Genomic DNA, 19,196 nt, shown 5'->3' with positions numbered 1-19,196 from the left:
GACTAAAAGACAGGCTAAGGGAAGTGACAGCCTCTCTGGAGTCCCTCTACAATAGGGAGAGCAATCTTGCTCCGGGGGGGGGGGCCTTAGTTCAGCTCTGACAGACCTTCTCCCTCTCATGTGGAGAAAAACTCTAGGAAGAAAACGCTGGATAATTTAACTGCTGAAATGGAACACCAAAAATTGTATCACAGAAAAGAATTTCCGTTTCCCCTCCACCATTTGCCTTAGCTGCTCTTGGGTACCAATTCCATTTTCTCTAGGCTTAAGTGCAAGCTTTATTATTTTTAATGTTGTGGAATAGATACTCTATTACACCAGTGAAATTAGCTTTGCTTTTGCTTTTTACTGCCACTCTCTCCTCTCTTCCAACCAATCTCCTACTCCTGATTTAATGCATGGACTATCTCCCCACAGAAATTATTTCAAAGGGAAATGTAAAAGCCAGGCTAGTATCCAATTATTTGATTGAAGCAATTTCCTACAAAGCATCTTATTTATGATTTTTAATTCTTCTAAACATATAAGCTGTCCAGAGAACTCTTATTCAAGGGGTGAACATTTCATAGTAGAAGGACTAGACTTCATAGAAGTCCTCTCCTGGTTCTTTCACCAGAGTGGATCCAGGCTGCACTGAAAGGCTGTCACAGCAACTGCATCCCAATTATCTGCAAGGATTGCACCCTACCGTTGCACCCAGCTGAGTTCAGCTTCCAGGTTAGCCTTGTTCAACAGGCAGTGAAATTTAACAACCATGTATTTTCAGTAGTGCTAGACATAACACAGAATTTTCCATAGTGCTAAACATCATCTCAGCACTTTGCTAAGTATTACATTCTTTTAAGACAGAAATATACACATAACAGGAGGTTTAGGCTGGATATCAGAAAAAGGTTCTTCCCCCTGCTTGGGCACTGCCCAGGCTCCCCAGGGAATGGCCACAGCCCATGGCTGCCAGGGCTCTGGGAGCGTTTGGACAACGCTCTCAGGGATGCACAGGGTGGGATTGTTGGGGTGTCTGTGCAGGGCCAGAGGTTGGACTCTATGATCTTTTTGGGTTTCCTCTAGCTCAGGATATTCTATGATACTTGAAGGAATTAGCATACCCAGAGAGAGGGAGAAAAGGTAATCCTCAAATTGCATCTTATATCCCAAATAAAAAGCCTACAATGCATGTACATTATCCATGTATTTCCATGCACACCTACAGACACATGTAAATACATAAAACTACATATGTGTGTGCATATCTGAAAAAAACTCACTGCAGATATTCAGAACAATTTCTATAAGCTCCTTCCTCAATTTTCCCTTTTCAAGGAGGGTGGATTTTGTGGCCTCTACTGAAATATAGGGATACAAATTTTCTATATTGTCTTCCATATATCTGTGTCATCAGCACCCAGTAACTTCTGATAAGACCTCCTTCTTTTATTTGTAGGGGTTTTTTTATTAGTAGGACTCAATGGAAAGCAGAAGGGGAATTGGATCTAGATGATTTTTACAAGCCTTTTCTAATCAAAACTGTTCTGTGATTCTATAGTTGTGCACTTGTTAAAAGGGGATATGGGTGAAAACTCTCTCCCTCCACCTAGTCAGAAGGCAGACTAATTCCATTCTAAATCCCTTGCCAAAGGCCCCAGCAAAGGCCAAGAGCAAGGACTAAATTCAGAGGTCCTGGTTTTCGGTGCTATTACCTTCCCCACCTCCCATGGTTCCTGTAGCGCACAGGAGCGACAGTGGTGATGAATATACCTTTATTGGCAAGCACCTCACAACCCTTCCTCCTTATCTCTCTCCTTAAAAGATAAGCTACTTAATATTTGCCCCTGGCTGATATCAACAAATGTGTCATGATGTGCACTTGATCTGCACCCATGTTAACCTTTTGAGCAGATGCAGGCACTTTCAGTCAGAAAATCATCACTGGTATGCTCTGTTAGCACATTTACAGTAATGAGTCAGAGAAGTGCTTTCTGTTTTTAAAAGGCCAGAAGCAATGCAGCAGGACAGGTTTGTCCACCCACTGCATTTTGTTCCAGCAATTCTGGCACTGAGCTGCATCTGGGATGAAATAGTCTTAGGAAGCTAACATGCCAAGCTTGAAGAGTAGTGTAAAGTAAATATATAATGGTGTGGGAAAAAGTCTTTTGTTTGTTAATACTAGGTGATATAGAATATCTGTTGTTCAGGATAAGGAACCACAGAGTTGTTGGATTGTGTTCAACAGTGCCCAGTTGTCTTTTTTTAGTGCCTAAGTTGCTTTACTCTCTGTGCATGTGCACACATGCAGAGGGACTTGGAAAGATTTACTGAGTCAATGCATTAATAAACTTTACTTGTCGTGAAAGAAATAAAAGAAGAAGGTGTTAGGGATAATCTAAGCAAGAAGTACCTGTAGATGGGTCGCAGCAGCTCGGTAAGAAAATACGTGCTTTGGAAATTTCAGCTGACTACCTAATCCAAACCACTCCTGGAGGAAGGAGAAGGAATGAGGAAGTCAGTTTGTGGTTACCAGCTTCTCTGGCTGTGATATCCAGTACATAATTATTACAGGGCTACAGTTCAGCCAGCTTTTGACAAATTAACTACCAAGAGTTTTCTCTGCATGTTTTCTATTCAAGTGTGTTTAGTCATAAATACTTGGTTCTAATAGCATTTTCTTAGTCAAACAGAGCCACTCCTAAGCAATAATGTTCCTGGTATAAGCCTCTGGTTTTTTATTCAAGTTGAAGGTCTTTTTACAGAAGTTGAATAACCTGGACTTTTTCAGCTGCACTAATTTTGGCTAATTACACTCCTAGCACTCTACATCTCCAAACCCTTTGCAACAGTTCATATAGTCTCTGCTGAAATGTTTCCATGAAATAGAAATAATCCCTGAGATGCTCAATAGAGTTAATTTTAGAAAAGGAAAATAATGTAGCAAAAACACAATCAGGCCAGAACATCAAATTGCTTTGTTCCCAAGCACCTTATTCAAATTCAGCTTCTCTAGTCTTCAGGATCATAAACCAGAAGCTCCTGGGTTTGTAATGCTCCTATTAACTTATCCAGAGGTATCCCCATTTTAGAGGTATCGGTAAATATCAACTTTCAGTCCCACAGACCTGGAAGAAGAAGCAATGAGCCTTTAATAATCCCTGGTGATGCCACTTTATGCTTTGGCTGTATTTGCAAACTTAAAATGAAAAGGTAGATGTGGAAAATGTTAATTTTTAATCAGTGCATATTATTCAAATCATATTACTTTTTAAATGGAGACCTAGAACTCTTTTTGATCATTTGCAATTTTACAAGCAGATAATAAGAGGTCAACACACCCCTTTGGGGATGTTTTCCTGAAGTGGAAGTTAAGATTTAGTGCATTGAATGCCCTCTACTAGTATTTGAACCAGTAGACTCAAATCTACTGGTAGTAGTTTTTGTAGTTTTTGATTCCGCATTAGAAAGTCATATATACTTCAAATACTTTCAGTGAAAGTACCAACACTGTCAATTTTTGTTTTAGGTAACTCCTGAAACATTCTCCCTATCCCTAACTACCCACTAGCAAAGAGAATAAACAGAAATAAAATTTTCAAAACCCAGCTAAATGAATGCTTTCCCAAGGACCTGCATTTGCTTTCCTCTAAAAACAGTACCCTCAGTTTTCTGTTTAAAGCCTTTTGCATTCAAGAGCTGTCTCTTTTCCCTAGGCGGGTTCACTTGAGTTTCTTTTTCCACTTCAGCTTTTTAGTTGGCTACACTCTCTCACAGCCTGATACCTGTTCAAATGTCTCTACTCAAGCTGAGACAGATCCAAAAGGCAATTGCAGAGGGTGTCGGCCACCATCCTGAAAGCTTTTCTGCTGGCACTTCAAAGCAGTGAAGTGTTTGCCTGCTCCTATTGTCTCCAGGTGAAAGAGGAGGGAGCTGAGCTTCCCCTCCCACTGTGGATGACTGCAAGGTAAGGCATATCAGCTTAAGGAGCAATAAATCAAATCAGGCCCTGCTCAAGCTCCTGACCTGAAATCCGTCCAAGGTGATGGTTTTCACCAAATCCAGCTCTGACTCTACACTAAGCAAAGCCAGACTAGACAATGCTATGAAGTAAACAAGGAAGTTTTCTAAGTCTGGTGTGCCTCTCAAACTTTGCAAAAAAATTATTTGGCGACAAAAGACAGATTAATGAAGACCAAAATAGAGTTGTGATATATTTCTCAAATTCAATATGAAACCAGAAGACTAGGGAGCGAGGACATTTTTTAAGGCAGGCTTCCTCAGTGTCCTAGATTTTGCATTATTTTAATTATATATTTTAATATATTTATTTTAAAAGCTTGAAAAAAGGAAGAACAAAATACAGAAAGATTTCATGAATATCAAACTGAAATTAGTTGGCTGGTCCAAACCAGACCCTGTCTTAAATCAAGGGAACCATAAATTTTTTGTGCATCCTTGGAAAGAGAACCATTTTCAGGATTCTTTTGTGTATGTGCGTGTGTGTATTTGTGATGGGGAAATCACTGTACTCCTAGTCAAGGAGCATGTTAGCTTTTTGAACATTTCTGTCCTAATGCAGTCAATAATCTTTATTTCCTCCTACTTTTGCAAAAACCTAGACTGGGTGACAGTATGGAGTTTCGTATTTTGGTTCCAAATGAAGATAGTGCTGTATTTTTCCTCTCTCTAAGCTTTCTCAGATATATTCTGTTATTGTTATTCTTCTAAATTCAGACATGCTAATCAAACAAAATTGGAGTATACCACCATCTTCATCTTAGAGAAATATGTGGAGCCAAAAGGTGTTAAAAGTACTTTTTAAAGATATTAAGATATAGAGAAAAAACCACAAAAAATGCAGAAAACAAAATTTAAATAGCCAAAGTACCATTAAAACAAAGCCAGGCTATAATATTCTGTCATAGTTTTAAAATAAATATAAATGATTAAATAGGAGCTTACTGGCCTGACCTGAGATGTCATTTGTGAAATATTGCCCAATGCCTGGGGGTAGTTTCCCCTTTCCTTCATTCAACAGACTCCAGTAAAATTCAGTCCTGAGGTCAGGTGCGTCAGAGGACATGTCAAAGAGATCAAATCAAACAGGGAGATCAAGGAGCACATGGTAGGTGCAGCAAGGCACAGACTTAGCAGGGTTTTCAAACCTCACCACAGCTATTTGTGGAACACAGGAATACTCATGCCAACAGCCATACCACAGGCCATCTATGGCTGGAACTATTTTCAGTCATTTTCAGTATTTCCAAATGGAAGATGTTTGGTTTCTCTGCACTTCTTGGTTAATGACTACTTCTGCATCCTCTGGGGGAGAAGAGGGCAGAAGGCAAGACTTTGGGAGCTACAGGAAAAGTGATGGGAAACTTGGTGTGGTTGCTTCTGCATCTCGTGGCATTAGCTTGGGAGAACACTTGGAGGCCAGTGATGGAGAAGTTATTTAAGACAGGGAGGGACAGGATGCAGTCAGTGCCCAAGCAGAGCCTCCCAAGTGACACTGCAGCCCTGTCACAATGATAACAACCCTTTACTGAATCCCATGTTATTCAGCCTTATTACTTGACTCATATTTGTTTCCTTGGTGCTTTTCTGAAAGCCGAGTGTCTTTCTTTTCCAGACCAGCAACCAAACAGTGCAAAATAAACATGCTGCCTGTTGCTACACAGCTTCAGCACAGGCTGAGTCGTCACTCTGAGTGTGGATGATGCAAACAAACAAGTCTTGCCTAGATGATTTCATTTGTGCAATTTTGGCCGTGCCTTGTGTCAGGAAATCAAAGGCAGAGGAGACCCCATCTGCTCAGGGGAATGGGCTGGGATTGCTGCCCTTGGGAGCTGCCCTGCTACCTGCAAAGAGCCATGGTGTGGAACCAGGAACCAGAGAGGTGTAATCCCAGCCTTCAGCACACCTCAATGCTTTGCCTGCAGCTTGCACTGAGGAGATTGAGTTTGCATACTCAGGGCATGAATAAAGGTGAAATTTTCTGAACTATTTTAATGTAATTACAGGACTATCCTCAGCTAACCAGCATGGCAGTTCAACTGGGATGACTGCCAAGGAACAAATTTAATGCAATGTGTTTAATTTACTCCTTAACAATGGGTAAATGGCACTCTCTTGCTGTTTCAGAGGTGTACCCACTGCTGTCTACGTGTCTGCCCACAGGTGTTGTGCCCTATGAACACTCAGAGTCTGTTAATACAAATCTGTTCACTCGTGTTTGCTTCCCTCTTCCAGCCTGGCTGCTAAAGCCTATCACAGGTCCCAAGCCAAACAAGTACAAACACTGCTGGCAGAGTGTGCAGCAGCAATTAGAGCTCGCTGAGGTAGGTGCAGAGCTCCAGTTGCGGTGGCCCGTGGCCAGGGATCTACACGAGGGAGCTCTGCTTCCCCAGCCATGCAGGAGGAGGAGGAGGAATTCCCTTCCTGCTTCCCAACGTGCTGATAATGACAGAGCTTCATCGTTTCAGAGCTGTGTTTCTGTCCTTGTGTTTCCAGCTGCCAGTGGACATGCACACGCCCCTTCTTAAAATCTGCCTTCTCTGCAACCACTCTTGCAACCCCATTAAATACTTGCAGTAGCCCCCTTTTCCCCCCCGGCCACTACCTGTGACTAGCAAATAAACTACTATTGCAGTGAATTTATATGTTATTTGAACAAGTACCAGCAGCTCCTTATTGGTTTTGTGAAAAAAAAAGTGAAAATTCATGGCCAAATCTAAAACAGAGAAAATATTTTGCTGTTACATAATAAAAGGTGGAAAAAAGAAAGTAATTTTAAAACATCAAACTTATTTTATTACTTTACAAGCTTAAAAATAAGCATGCACAGATCCACTTTGCTGAATCACAGCCTAAATATTTTTTACCTTCTGGGACAAAACTCCCAGTACAGTAATGATGATGGGGAGCAAAACAATCTGCTAATTCCGTAAGTTTTTCTTTCCAGGATTTTTTTTTCCATTATTGAGTGTATACATTATGAAAGAAATACATTCATGCAGTTTTTCCTTTGGACATAGACATGGGAAAAATAATAATCAGATGGTTCAGTGCAGTGCTCACAAAACTTGCGGCTTTCTGTTTGCTCTTCTATTGCTGTGAAACAACTAGAAGTGCATCCCATATATTAGCATACAAATAGTGTATATAATTCAGTGTAAACTGAATTGTTTATAAACATCAAACATTATTTATAGCGCTCACACATGTTACCATGGAAACAAAGTAATTGTGGTACCATTAGGACCCAATTTCTCTGTGCAGCGAAAGAGAATGGCAATTTATCTGCATCTGGGTAGTTTCACGTTGCTGCTTGTGGTCACAGATCTCCCCTTCAAAGCATCTTTCGGATATGGAGCTAGTTTTGATTAAAGAAGAAAGATTAGATCAATATAAGAGTGAGATGACTTGAAACAGAAGTGCACATGTGAAAAGGCTGCAATTATTGCACACGAGTGATGTGAACTATTCAGTGATGGGAATTCAAAGGCAAACTGAGCTTGCTCAGTCAAAGGTCACTGTAGGCCAGTGTTTCCCATCTCACCACTGCCAGTGATCACTGGCTGCTGCCATCTGTTTGCTGCTTGGCAGCCTCGAGGAAGCAGCAGGATTGATTGCAGATCCAAAAGGTAAAAAGTTAGCAAGAAGAGACATCCTTGTTTATAATCTTTCCAGTAAGGCCAAGGGTTGAATGGACCAGAGAAATGTTTTTCCTCTTTAAAGAGAATGGAGTATGTGCAGTGTCAATATTTAAAGGTAAACAGAACTTTATCAGACAACTATAGGGACAGAGTTTGTAAAGGACAGATATGTCTGCATATAGAGAGAGACATCAACTGGGATTTTTGTTAATATGGGTGAGAATATAAGGCATTAAGAGCACTGCTTTCCTTCTTGCACTTGAATTGGAGGCTATGATACAAAGAAACCTGTTTTGGACCTGACAGTTCTAACAGCAAGATTATCACACCTTGGCAATAACAGTTTCCAACTTGGGTCTTTTCTGCCCAACAAGAGCCCTTCAAGAGAGTTAAGAGAACACAGGTAGTAATTCTTCACAGCATCATACCAAACTGCATCAAACCATGGTTTGAACTGATCATGTATGTTTTAACATAAGGAAATATAATAAAATTATCATCTCCTTCGACCAAGATTTATAAAGATGAGGATCCTTGTACTTTTGATAAAAGGTTCACACTAAAGCTAATTTTGCAATATCAATGCAGGCCCAACTCCTAGAGATGGTAAGTCAGAATCACAAGGGTACTTCAAAAAGACTGCATGTAGAAAGCCCCATTACTCCATGAATTGAGCTTATTCCCAGGCCAGATTTCCTATGAAATGTCCTGTATTTTGTGCCATCAAAAAGTGCACCTACATTCACAATGGAAGACTCCTTTGTGTCATCTGTGCTAATAACAGTAAAACCAGAATGTTTCTTTATATCTGACAGAGATTTTTCTCTAAGGGGGAAAAAAAGTCTTCTCCCTCCTTGCAGATCTAAATGCTGCAAAGTACTTCAGGAGGCTTTAGGATTTAAAAAATGGCTGGAGTAAACACAGGGTATAATTATCATCATCTGTCTTCTCTGTGAATCCATACATTTTATATTCCATTTAAAACAGGAAAAAAAAACTCTCAATGGGATGTCTTCCAGTGAACCAATTTAGCTAATGAGAGTGAATATCAATGACTGCTGCTAATCAGAATGGTATTAGCATAAATTTTACTTAATGAGGACATGTTTGCCTGGTGCCAGGAGCAAAATGCTGCTGAGGTAGATTGTAAAATCCAAGGGATGGATAAGTCTCATCCAGAAAAAAAATCCAGCAGATGAAGTAAACAGAATTATATATGTGGTTCCTGCTAAACTAGATTTTTTTGCAACCCAGGACTTTAACCCCACTTGAGTCTTTTCAAACTTCTCCATTATAATAGAATGCTATCAAGACTTTAAATGTGATGAATTAAACACCCTGGGGAACAGCTTGACAAGAGATTCCATTGAACACTTTTAACCTCATTTGGGTAGGTAGATCACTGAGGCAACTTGCTTTTTTCAATTTAAATCATGCAATACATGTATTCTGCTGCACAACAAAAGCGTATTTTCCCTTTGTGCATTGTGTAAGGCTCTTTTCTGAAAAATCCTTACTACTCCTCTCAGCTTCAAAAGCAGCAATGGTACATTGCCCTCTGTCTGCCTGTGAGTGATCTTGGGTGGAAAATTCCCTTCAGCCACTATTGTCTTGAAGGAGTTAAGTCCCAGCAGCATCCTGGAGCTGTTCAGCACACTGCATTTCTTCCTCTTTATACAGAATCCCTATTAGACAGTCTGAGGAGGCTCCATGAACAATATGAAAGATTTTTGTCTACAGTAACATAAAGGGGTTAGAGTTCAATACTCTCACAAAATATTTAGTCTTGTGAAATGCTATTTGTAGTGTCATTCTTGTGTATACCTGCTTTGAAATTCCTAACCTTAGATTCTTCTATGTAAAGGAATATAGGGCACAAGTGTTCTTACCTTTGATATACTATAGGATCTAACAATATTTAACTGGTGAAGTCATTTTTGTTTCCAAACCTGTGTCTCAAATATGCTTGGGAACGTGGAAACTCACAATGCCCTTATTCATGACATCAAAATCAGTGCCATGGTAACACATTGTGATGACAAAATACACAGATTGCAAGGTCACAAGTCACACTTAAGAACAGGCAGGGGAGAAATTGTTAGTTTAATGAATAACATTAGTCAGTTCCAATAGGAATAAAAATAAAGAAAAAAATAAAGTGCCTAAAGTAAACACCCTTAAATGCACTTCAGAACCATTTCATCTTAAGTAGTTCTTCAAAGGCAGAAGGCTTCCACAGCTTTTACCTCTGCAGTAAAGAGAAGGCAATGTTATAGAAGAAAAGAGGTGCTGTACATTAATGATGACCCTATCGGTTCTTTTACATGCACAGAGAGAATCAGCAACTGCAGGGAAAAAATGTTGGATTAAAAGGAGTCATATTAATTCCAGGCTAAATCCCTGAAAGCAACTAATGATTCTTATGCTCAGCAAGGACTGGGGTTTTGCACCCAGTGAGAAGCCCCTTCTGAAACTTGCATGTCCTTGGTCTACAGACAGGTATTTGGAATGTTTCTGTCACAGAACTTGTCAATGAGAACTGCAGTATGACTCCTTCTGCTGAATCTGAAATGATTCTTTTTTTGTTTGTTTTCTGAGCGCTGCATCACAAGAAAGCAATCCAGGTTTATATGGTTTTAGTGTCTGACATTTAAGCCCTTTTACTGCAAGGACCCCACTCTCTGCAGGTATGAGAAGTTCCTTTAGCCAGCTCATCACCTGAGTAGATAAAGGCTGCAAAAGAGAGGAAGGAAAAACACAAAGGAGGAGATGACCAACCCAGTACCCGAACAAATGCCAGACATCTCTAACTCTTTGACACCACCATCAGATTTTCTTGTGATTTCCTGGGCAGTGACAGGAAAAATTTGGAGTTCTTCAAGCAAATGAACCAGAAAAATCTGTGGTTAAGGGAATGTTCTTGCAACTGGCATGTCTTAGTCATTAGGTGGTTGGTCCATGAAGTCACTGCACAAAAAGTAACAAGAACATATTTTAATGGGTTTTCCCTCCTGACTCTTACATCTAAACCTTCTTTGAAATCACAACTCAAATATGTCACATACAATCTATTTGATGTGACGGTGTCATAAAATTGGCACTGTATGTTCTATGCTTACCACAGTCTGAAAGGTCAACAGAGAGGATAGATTTCCTTCAGCCTCTTGTTTAAATAGCATCTTATTTTTATTAGGAAAGATGGTTTTGCTTTTTTTACCATATCATGGCAGACAGCCCTATCCCAATACATCCTTACATAAACAGTGACTGAAGAGCCAAAAAACAAATTGCAACTTAAACTCTGTAAGGAGAACCACGTCAGATTAGCCTTCTTTCCATATATCAGAGCAAAGGCTTTGAAAGGTAGAAGGATTTCAAAATAGATCAGGGAGCAGCTTTAATTTTTATTTAAATTATGTAAAATCACTGGATTATTCAAAAACAATGAATCATGCTTTGGTAAGGCATTAACATTTTAAACATATTCTTGTACTCTGGCAGTGAAGGGAATGATAAGATTCCCTCTATATTAGATAAAACAGCTTGACAGTTGCATACATACTTAACCACAGGTGGGGGGGTTCTTAATTTGGTGTCTATCATGTGATGCTTCATAAGCAAAGAATAGCAGGCCATGCTGCTTTATTCAATTGGGTTATGCTTGTACTCTTTCTTCCTGCATGTGAAAAGCATAACAGAGAACTAGCAGAGCAGAAGTAAGATGTGTTTTGTTAGTTGTCTGAAGCCCTGGGGCCCGGAACCGGATAAGACCTGATATTATACCCTGGATTGAGCAGAATAAATCCATTTTGTTTCCTCCAAACATTTAGCCATTAAAAAAATATGAGATAGAAAAACAGACTTTGCTGTCTGCATGCCTTCTTGTAAAGCTTGTATTGTGGAAATGTCAGAATCATTAGGTCATTGGCATATATTTTGCAAGCTAATGCTTCTACTTTAATTCTCACTGGGGACTGCATGTCTGCTTTTCAAATAAAACCCAGACTGAAGAAGGTGAAGAGAGCTTAAAATGATGCTGGTAATGCTCTATGATGGCTGATAACATGTCAGGATATGAATAATTAGGAAATATTAGCCAAGGCTGGTACAACTACAGCTATGAAAGTACCAAACCCCACAAAACTAATTGGTAAGTGTTAAAATTGCCTCATAAATATTTGTGGCTCCTTTTAAATGCACCAAGAGGCACATGACTGAATAAAGTTTTAAAACAAATGCAACACAAGAAATAAATTTAATATGTGAAATCATGCACATAATAGAAGCACAGCAGGTTATACTTCAGAGGACACAAGTGGATGAATTTGCTCCTGAATCACCCAAGATAGATGCAAAATAAGTGGTCACAGAAACACAAGCTCCATTCCAAAAAGAGCTGTTTGTCTCTCAAAACACATATTACTGATAAAATCTGGCATGAGTTGAAGAAAGAGGTTAATAATGATAGTAGACATAATAACACAAGTAGAAACACTCTCAACTCACAACTGGATAAAAGTCTTAAACTTGCAGCAGTTACTCTTCTGCCTGAGTGCTCACTGCCCAGACCAGCTTTTCAGCCTTTTGCAGACACACACACACTATTCTGTGACTGAGCACCAGAGCACCTCTGCTGGGGGAGAAAGGGCAGTTTCCTCCACTTGAAGTCCTTTATGCAGAAGCAGACCCAGCTCTCCTGTGCACTCCTGCAGCCCTGCCAAAGGCTCATGGCAAGAAGCAGGACAGGTTTGGCACCTCCTGGTTTTCCATCTTGAGCTTGGGGCTCTACTGAACTCAAAATAGCCACTCAAAAGCCAGCCAAAACCACTGGCTGCTACCTCGATTTTATAACATGGCCAATTTAAACTGCTCAAAACCATGAGTTTAGTGAGATTTTGATACCAATTTATAAATCAGCCCAGACTTATCTGAAAGAATAATTCAGAATCAGTAGACAAGTCAGTGGACTTGAATAAAACATCAGACAATCACAGTTTTTATTCTGAATTTCCAAACAAAACCTCAAACTAAACAAATCTCATGCAGTTTATGTTTTCGTTGTCTTGCATAGCCCAAACTAGTTGCAGATTTCTGTGTCCATTTTTATGTTTCTGATCCATATTTTGTGGTTGCATGCTCCATAACAATCCTTCAGAATATATCCCCACCAACTTTCACAGGAACCTCATGTACTGTGACATACTGGCTTAGAGTTACATTTCTCCAGAACACAGGAAAATCAGCTGTGAACACTGGAAAGTACTATTTCACCTGGTGTTTTTCCAGGTATTAGTTTAACTTATGAGTATTTTTATAACCCAAATGTTTGCTGTAAACTTCTTTAGAGTGGAAAGGCAAGAACCAAAGAGATTGTGAGCATATGCATAAGCATAACTCCATAGCCATCAGAACGGATATATATTGCAAAACCTGTGTCCTCCTCTGAGTTTTACTGATCTCCTTCTTCAACCTGCTCTCCTTTGTATTTATTTGACTTAAAATCAGCCTGACTCTAACAACCTATGCAAAACCCATTCTGTGTCATTCCTCTCAAACTGGATGGCATCTGCATTATCCTATATCAGTAAAAGATGAGTTTACAGGCTCTTGGCTTTTACCTGAAGCCTCCCCTTTTCTCCACTGCGGAAGTGGTTGAGATAAACAGTAAATAACTTGCTAAATTGAGTTTTACTTAATTATTTTTGTGAGTAATTCTTGTCCTTCAACGAAGCGTATTGGGAAAAGATGAATTCCCAAAATCTTGAATACTGGAATAAAATAATTTTCAGAATGTATGCCCCAAAATACATTAAAAATGTAATCTAAGCACTGCAAATAATCCTTATTGTTTCTTTGTATTTTCTAATATTTCTTTAGTTTCTTTGAAAAATTGTGGAAGGAAAGATAGTTTGAATTTTTTTTTAAAACATTAATAAATATTTTCAGAAATTGTTTTGGATATAAATTTATTCTGATTATTAGCTCAGCAGTACATTCATTTAATCTTAGCTGCTACAGAAAAAGAGTTTGCCAAGTATTGGCCTCAGGTATTTTCCTTTCCAGATCATGCACAAGAGCAACTGGAACATGATTAAAAAGAAGCCCATGTTATTGCTCCTGTGAGCATGATGGCAATGTTTTTTGTGGCTTAGGGTAAAAGAGGACACACGCTGCAAGAGAACTGGCCATCTAAAAGTCATAGAGCATTTAATTTCATCCTGTCCTTAGATGTTCACTGATTTTGTGGCGAGCCCCCTCTGCCTCGATTTCTCACTAATTCCCTCTTTTCACAGTTAGCTTATTCTATAAAAAACTATCTATGGCTTGTAAGTAGCAATGCAAGGTTCTCACTGGAGTGGTGACAGAGCACTATGTGGTCCCATAAACTTGGAGGCAACCTCTAGAACCTGGGGAGAAGATAAAGGGATAAGTGCAGGGCTCATGTCAACCACAGCACTGCTCCACTACATCTCTTAGTCAACTGAAAGAGGTTCGAGCAATATTTTCCTCTTTGGGAAGACAGCGAGTGGGGAGGAGGCAAAAGTGGCTATTATTACACAGAACTAGGTCAGAAACACTAGATTTATTGAGGAGAAGAGCAAACTAGTTGCCATTCTAAATTACACAAATTACAATGCTGCAGTTTTGGGAAAAATCAAGCTATGGGGATAGAAATTTCCTAGGAGAGACAAAAAGATGGAAAGACCTCTGATGTATTTAGCAAAATTTTTTTCACTGTGACTAATTAAAGCTGTAATCAGATTTTGATTTAGCTCCGTGGATCACAGAACCAAAACTTCAGCCATAGCCTTAGCCAAGTATCAAGACAAAAAGCAAGAGATTGTGCATGCCAATACTGGGAGAAATAAAAGAGAAGAAAATGTTGTGGAACTCTTTTCACTCTTTTCGCTCTACAGGTTTTATAGGTTAGACTTGGGTGCATAAGTTATTCTCACACCCAGAGACTGGGTACAGGATACTAGTGAGATGTAACTACCAAAATAATTCTGAAAAGAAAACCTATTTATAGGGAAAGCATTGATAAAATCTTTCTTTGATGACACAAGGGTAAAATCAAACCATACCATGTGAATGTGGACTTCTTGTGAGAGCAAAACAAAATCTAGAAGAAATGTCATTTATAATTGCTTTCTAATAAAACATTTTCAGGAAAATGAGTACTTACTCAAGGGGTGAAAATGCCAGATATTAGGTTGTTAAGAAAGTGAATAGAGTAGGAGGACAGAAGCCATTAAAAGCTAAAAAATATATTCTCAGATGTTTTTAATGGCATAGCAGAGCTATCAGCAGAACACAAAATAAAGTTAGCAGAATTCAAATTCCCTGTTGCACATGTGCCAACACATACTTAGAAGCATACTTAGATGAAAACTTAAGGAAGAAATTAGGCTTATTGCTCTGAATCTAGAAGAGAGTACTGATACATTTTTAAAATGGGTCTTTTGTCTACCAGCTCCAGAAGAGGAAGCAGAAACTTTTTACCCACACCTTGAGCTTAAAAGACAGAAGAAGAGGGACTTTTTACAAGAGCATGGAACGACAGGACAAGGGGAATGGCTTCACACTGAGAGAGAGTAGCTTTAGATTGGATATTAGAAAGAAATTCTTCCCTGTGAGAGCGGCGAGGCCCTGGTAAAGGGTGCCCAGAGAAGCTGTGGCTGCCCCATCCCTGGAAGTGTCCAAGGCCAGGCTGGATGGGACTTGGAGCAACCTGGGACATGCCCCTGTCCATGACAGGGGGTGGGATGAGAAGAGCTTTAATGCCACTTCCAACATAAACCATTCTGTGATTTCATGTTCTACCTACCCCCTAAAGGGCCAAGCCTGTACAGATCTCCACATATCTACCAGGAAGAGTGTTTCTTAATAAATGCATTTTCCCCCTCTTCCTCTCATCTCACCCTAATTAGTTCAATGGGGTGGGGGAAAAATTCTTTAGAAAGAAAGTTATAGTCCATGAAATTTTAACTTAGACCCTCTAAACACAGTGCTTCCCTGTAAATATTAGGCAATGCTCTGCACCCATATAATTTCCTGAAAGGATATCCAGACATGGGAATATACTGAAGTTTAGCAATGGTATTTTGCTGTGAGTATAAACAATAGAATGGTATGAACAGGGAGTTGGTGCTGTATGCTTGGAACAGCAATGTAAAGGTAGAAGTGAATAATTAACTTCTATAGGAAAACCAGGACTGATCTAGGGGCCCTTCTAGGCCTTGGGGGGTTAGAGATGGCTATCAATATTGCTTTACTTACAGAGAAGGAAAGTATACATGAATGATAAATTTGGCTGGAAAAAAAATCTGCCATAATTGTTGATCTAAAAAAACTTAACCTGCAAAAAAAAAAAAAAAGTGTACAAAACACATTAATCGTAATAATTAGCTTAGGAACAGCTTATGAAGAAGACACCTTTCCTTTGATTTTTTGGTAGTAATTGCTCTACAGAATCATCACCTGGACCTGCTTTGTGAGGTCTCGCAATAACATTTGTGCAACTACAGAAATCATCAGAGACTGTAGGTAATGCTGCAGGAAACCTAACAGAAGGTGAATGCCAGTAAATATGGACAGAAAAATTAAAGGTTCCCAGTGCTTATGCATGCACAGCCCTCCTCGTTTGCCAAAGCAGGCTGTAAACCGCTTATGCCAGTGGTGGAGAAAAGTTTCACAAACAGAAAAAGTAATTTCAATTGCAGATGGATGATTTACAGCCAGAATACAAACCTGGAAAAGATCTTGTGTCAGCAGACACTCTGTCTGAGTTTCAGTAAAAGAGAGGTAATACAAACACCAGAGTCTAATGCTGTTCATGTAAATAGGTTCAACAAAGTTTTCTCTGTCTCAGAGAGGATGTGATTGGTCAATGCAAGAGACAGTAATGCAAAAATGAGACTTTGCAAAAGGTAATGCCAGTGATTAAGGCTGGCTGACTTCTGAGTGTAAACACACTCCTTTTAACAACTTTGAAGGAGAAATTTATGTGGCAGACAGCACTTTGCTCAGAGGTTCTAGATCATTGGTGTGTAAAATTGCAACCTAGGAAATACAAAAGTGAGTGTCTGCAAGGTTCATGGACACCAGGAGTGGAGAAGACTGGTTTAAAATCATAAGCTATTTGACTCAAAATTAGTGCAGATTCAGGGGAGAAAAAAGTCCTAATAATACAATAGCAAATGTCAAAAATAGAAATATTCAGAAACTAGAGGGGTGGGGGAGGAACTAATTTTAAACAAGGTAAGACCTACAGACCACATTTGATGTATATAGGTGTACATACATAGAGGAATAACTGTTCATGTTTTGCTTGGCAGGACAAGCAGATGCAGACTCAAGATGTGCCAGAGGAAGTTTAGGTTGAACATCAGGAAGATTTTCTTCACCAAAAGGGATGTTAATCATTGGAAGGGGCTGCCCAGGGAGGTGGTGAAGTCTCCACCCCTGGAGGTGTCCAAGGAATGCCTGGACATGGCACTCAGTGCTGTGGTCTGTGTGACATGGTGGGGATGGGGCACAGGTTGGACTCAATGATCTTGGTCTTTTCCAGTCTTAAAAATTCTGTGATTGTATGGTTATTCCTAATTTCCAGAAATATGATCATTAGGGTACTCAACCATGAAATTTGTGACCACACATACAAAATCTCTGTTTGCACAGAAGTTACTTGCCTTGGAGAACCAAGGACACTATTAAATTTGTATACATATATTGAAACAAACTGATACAGAAGACACTATGACAGCATATCACATGACTAAAAGTCTTTTTATGCACACAAGAGCACACTGAAGATATTTGACAGCAAACTCAGTTACGAAAATCACTTGTGTTCTGTAAAACAAGTTCATTCATTTCTCTGAGATTACAAAGAAAGTCCACACAAATAGTGCCCCTCTTAAAGCTGAACAAAAGAAAGAGGGAAAGCAGACATCTTGAGCCTCCAAGATCTTAATCAGAGCAGACTAGAAATGGAGAGGGTACTGGCCAACATCTGTCTGAGAACTGAACAAAACATTGTGGAGAGCTACAACCTAAGGAGCACCAGCTCAGACCCCAGTGGACAGCTCTGAAGAATTTGCTGCATCATCAGGTGAATTTTGTCCCCTCCTTCATGGAGAAATTTAAGTCCTCAGTGAGGTCCAAGACCTTATTTTAGTTTACACCAACCAATGTAAGCAGCCTAACTTTGCTCTGGGAGACATCTCCTTTTCTCCCAAACTCTTCCTTTGAGCAGTTAGCTTACTTTGAAAATGCCAAGTGATTTTTTTGGCCACCAGCTGAAGACAAAAGATGAGCCTCATAGAACTTAGAGTTCAGGTACACAACCATAATGATGGTAGATGGGAAAAGGGAAGCAACAGAAGCTGAATGTCAAGAGACAGGCAGAGGGAAAGGAAATTATCTAATTCCTTCAGTATGTTACTAAAAGTTTCCATTTCCATCTCCACCATAATCTGTTTCAAGGCAGTTTAAAGAAACAGACCATCTTCTGGGCAAACTGAGTTCTGCAAAAGAGAGGGTGAGAGACATGCAATATTTGTAGTGTATAGAATAATTTGCTTCACAGGAAACTGTGCCAAGACTACAGGGTGCAGCCAACCCGCAAAGTCTGCTCCTACTCAGCTGTATTACTCACCCAGAGTTGATCAATTCTAGCAGCTCAACATCCCTGAAGTAACTTTCTAGACTTGCAAGACTTATTATAGCCATTTTTTCTTGATCCCTCCCTAGATTTCCCCCTATTTTGTGTATTTAGACCTCATTGGAGGAAAATAATTTAGAAATGTACTTAACGTTAAAGATGTGATTAATGCCTAAAGACATCAATAGCAGGTAAGCACATAAGTAATTACGTCTAAACTAAAGATGAGGTTTGTACACTTTAAGTGCATTCCTAAAAAGATTCCTTAAGGGAGATTTTTTCATCTTGTTCTGCTTGACTGCAAAGTGCCTAGCACAGAAATTTCTGTTGAAAAAAGAAGCAAACAAACAAAAAACCAAACCAAACTAAAACAAAACAAAAAAACAAACCAAACCAAAACAAAAAAAAAAACCCAAAAACAAAAACCCCCCACAAACAAACAAACAAAACACCAAAAAAGCAGAAAGGTTTCATTGCAAAGATGTTTAAAAGAGAAACAAGATTTTGATTTATTTGGAACATAGTGAATTTTAACACACATTGATTTTTTTCAATCATTTGCAGAATCTGTATGAGGGGATTTTCAAGCCAGTGTAATATATCTTTTGATTTTTCAATAATTTTTTTTATTTTTGATTTTTCTTTGCCTGTTCTTTTGATTTGGCCACATTAAATAAGAAAGTGACCTTCCCTTTTTTACAAGGCCTGTTTGATGCTGTTTCTTCATCTTGAATTAGTTGTTGCCTCATATCAAATGCAAATCAAGTCCTTTTACACTATGAATCATCGCTGCCCTTGGTTAAGGGGTAAAAAGAGATGAAAAGGGAAACTGAGCATTTCTGGACAATACTGATGATTGAGGGCTAGCATGACTCATACTTAGGAGG

At 39.3% G+C, this 19,196-nt stretch overlaps 1 long non-coding RNA gene across 1 annotated transcript; it reads right to left on the bottom strand.

The window, feature by feature from the left end:
• Nucleotides 1-583: 583 nt before the first annotated feature.
• On the bottom strand, nt 584-9,636 carry LOC137474152 (uncharacterized). Its single transcript, XR_010999181.1, has 4 exons — nt 9,533-9,636; nt 7,241-7,360; nt 2,396-2,473; nt 584-668 (listed from the first exon to the last, which is right to left on the bottom strand). It is a non-coding gene; the product is annotated as an uncharacterized lncRNA (long non-coding RNA).
• Between the last annotated feature and the right edge of the window lie 9,560 nt (nt 9,637-19,196).

The sequence above is a fragment of the Anomalospiza imberbis genome, chromosome 5, assembly GCF_031753505.1.
Source record: "Anomalospiza imberbis isolate Cuckoo-Finch-1a 21T00152 chromosome 5, ASM3175350v1, whole genome shotgun sequence".
NCBI lineage: Eukaryota > Metazoa > Chordata > Aves > Passeriformes > Viduidae > Anomalospiza > Anomalospiza imberbis.
Note: the sequence above shows the minus strand (reverse complement) of the source record. Positions and strands in the feature narration are given on the sequence as shown.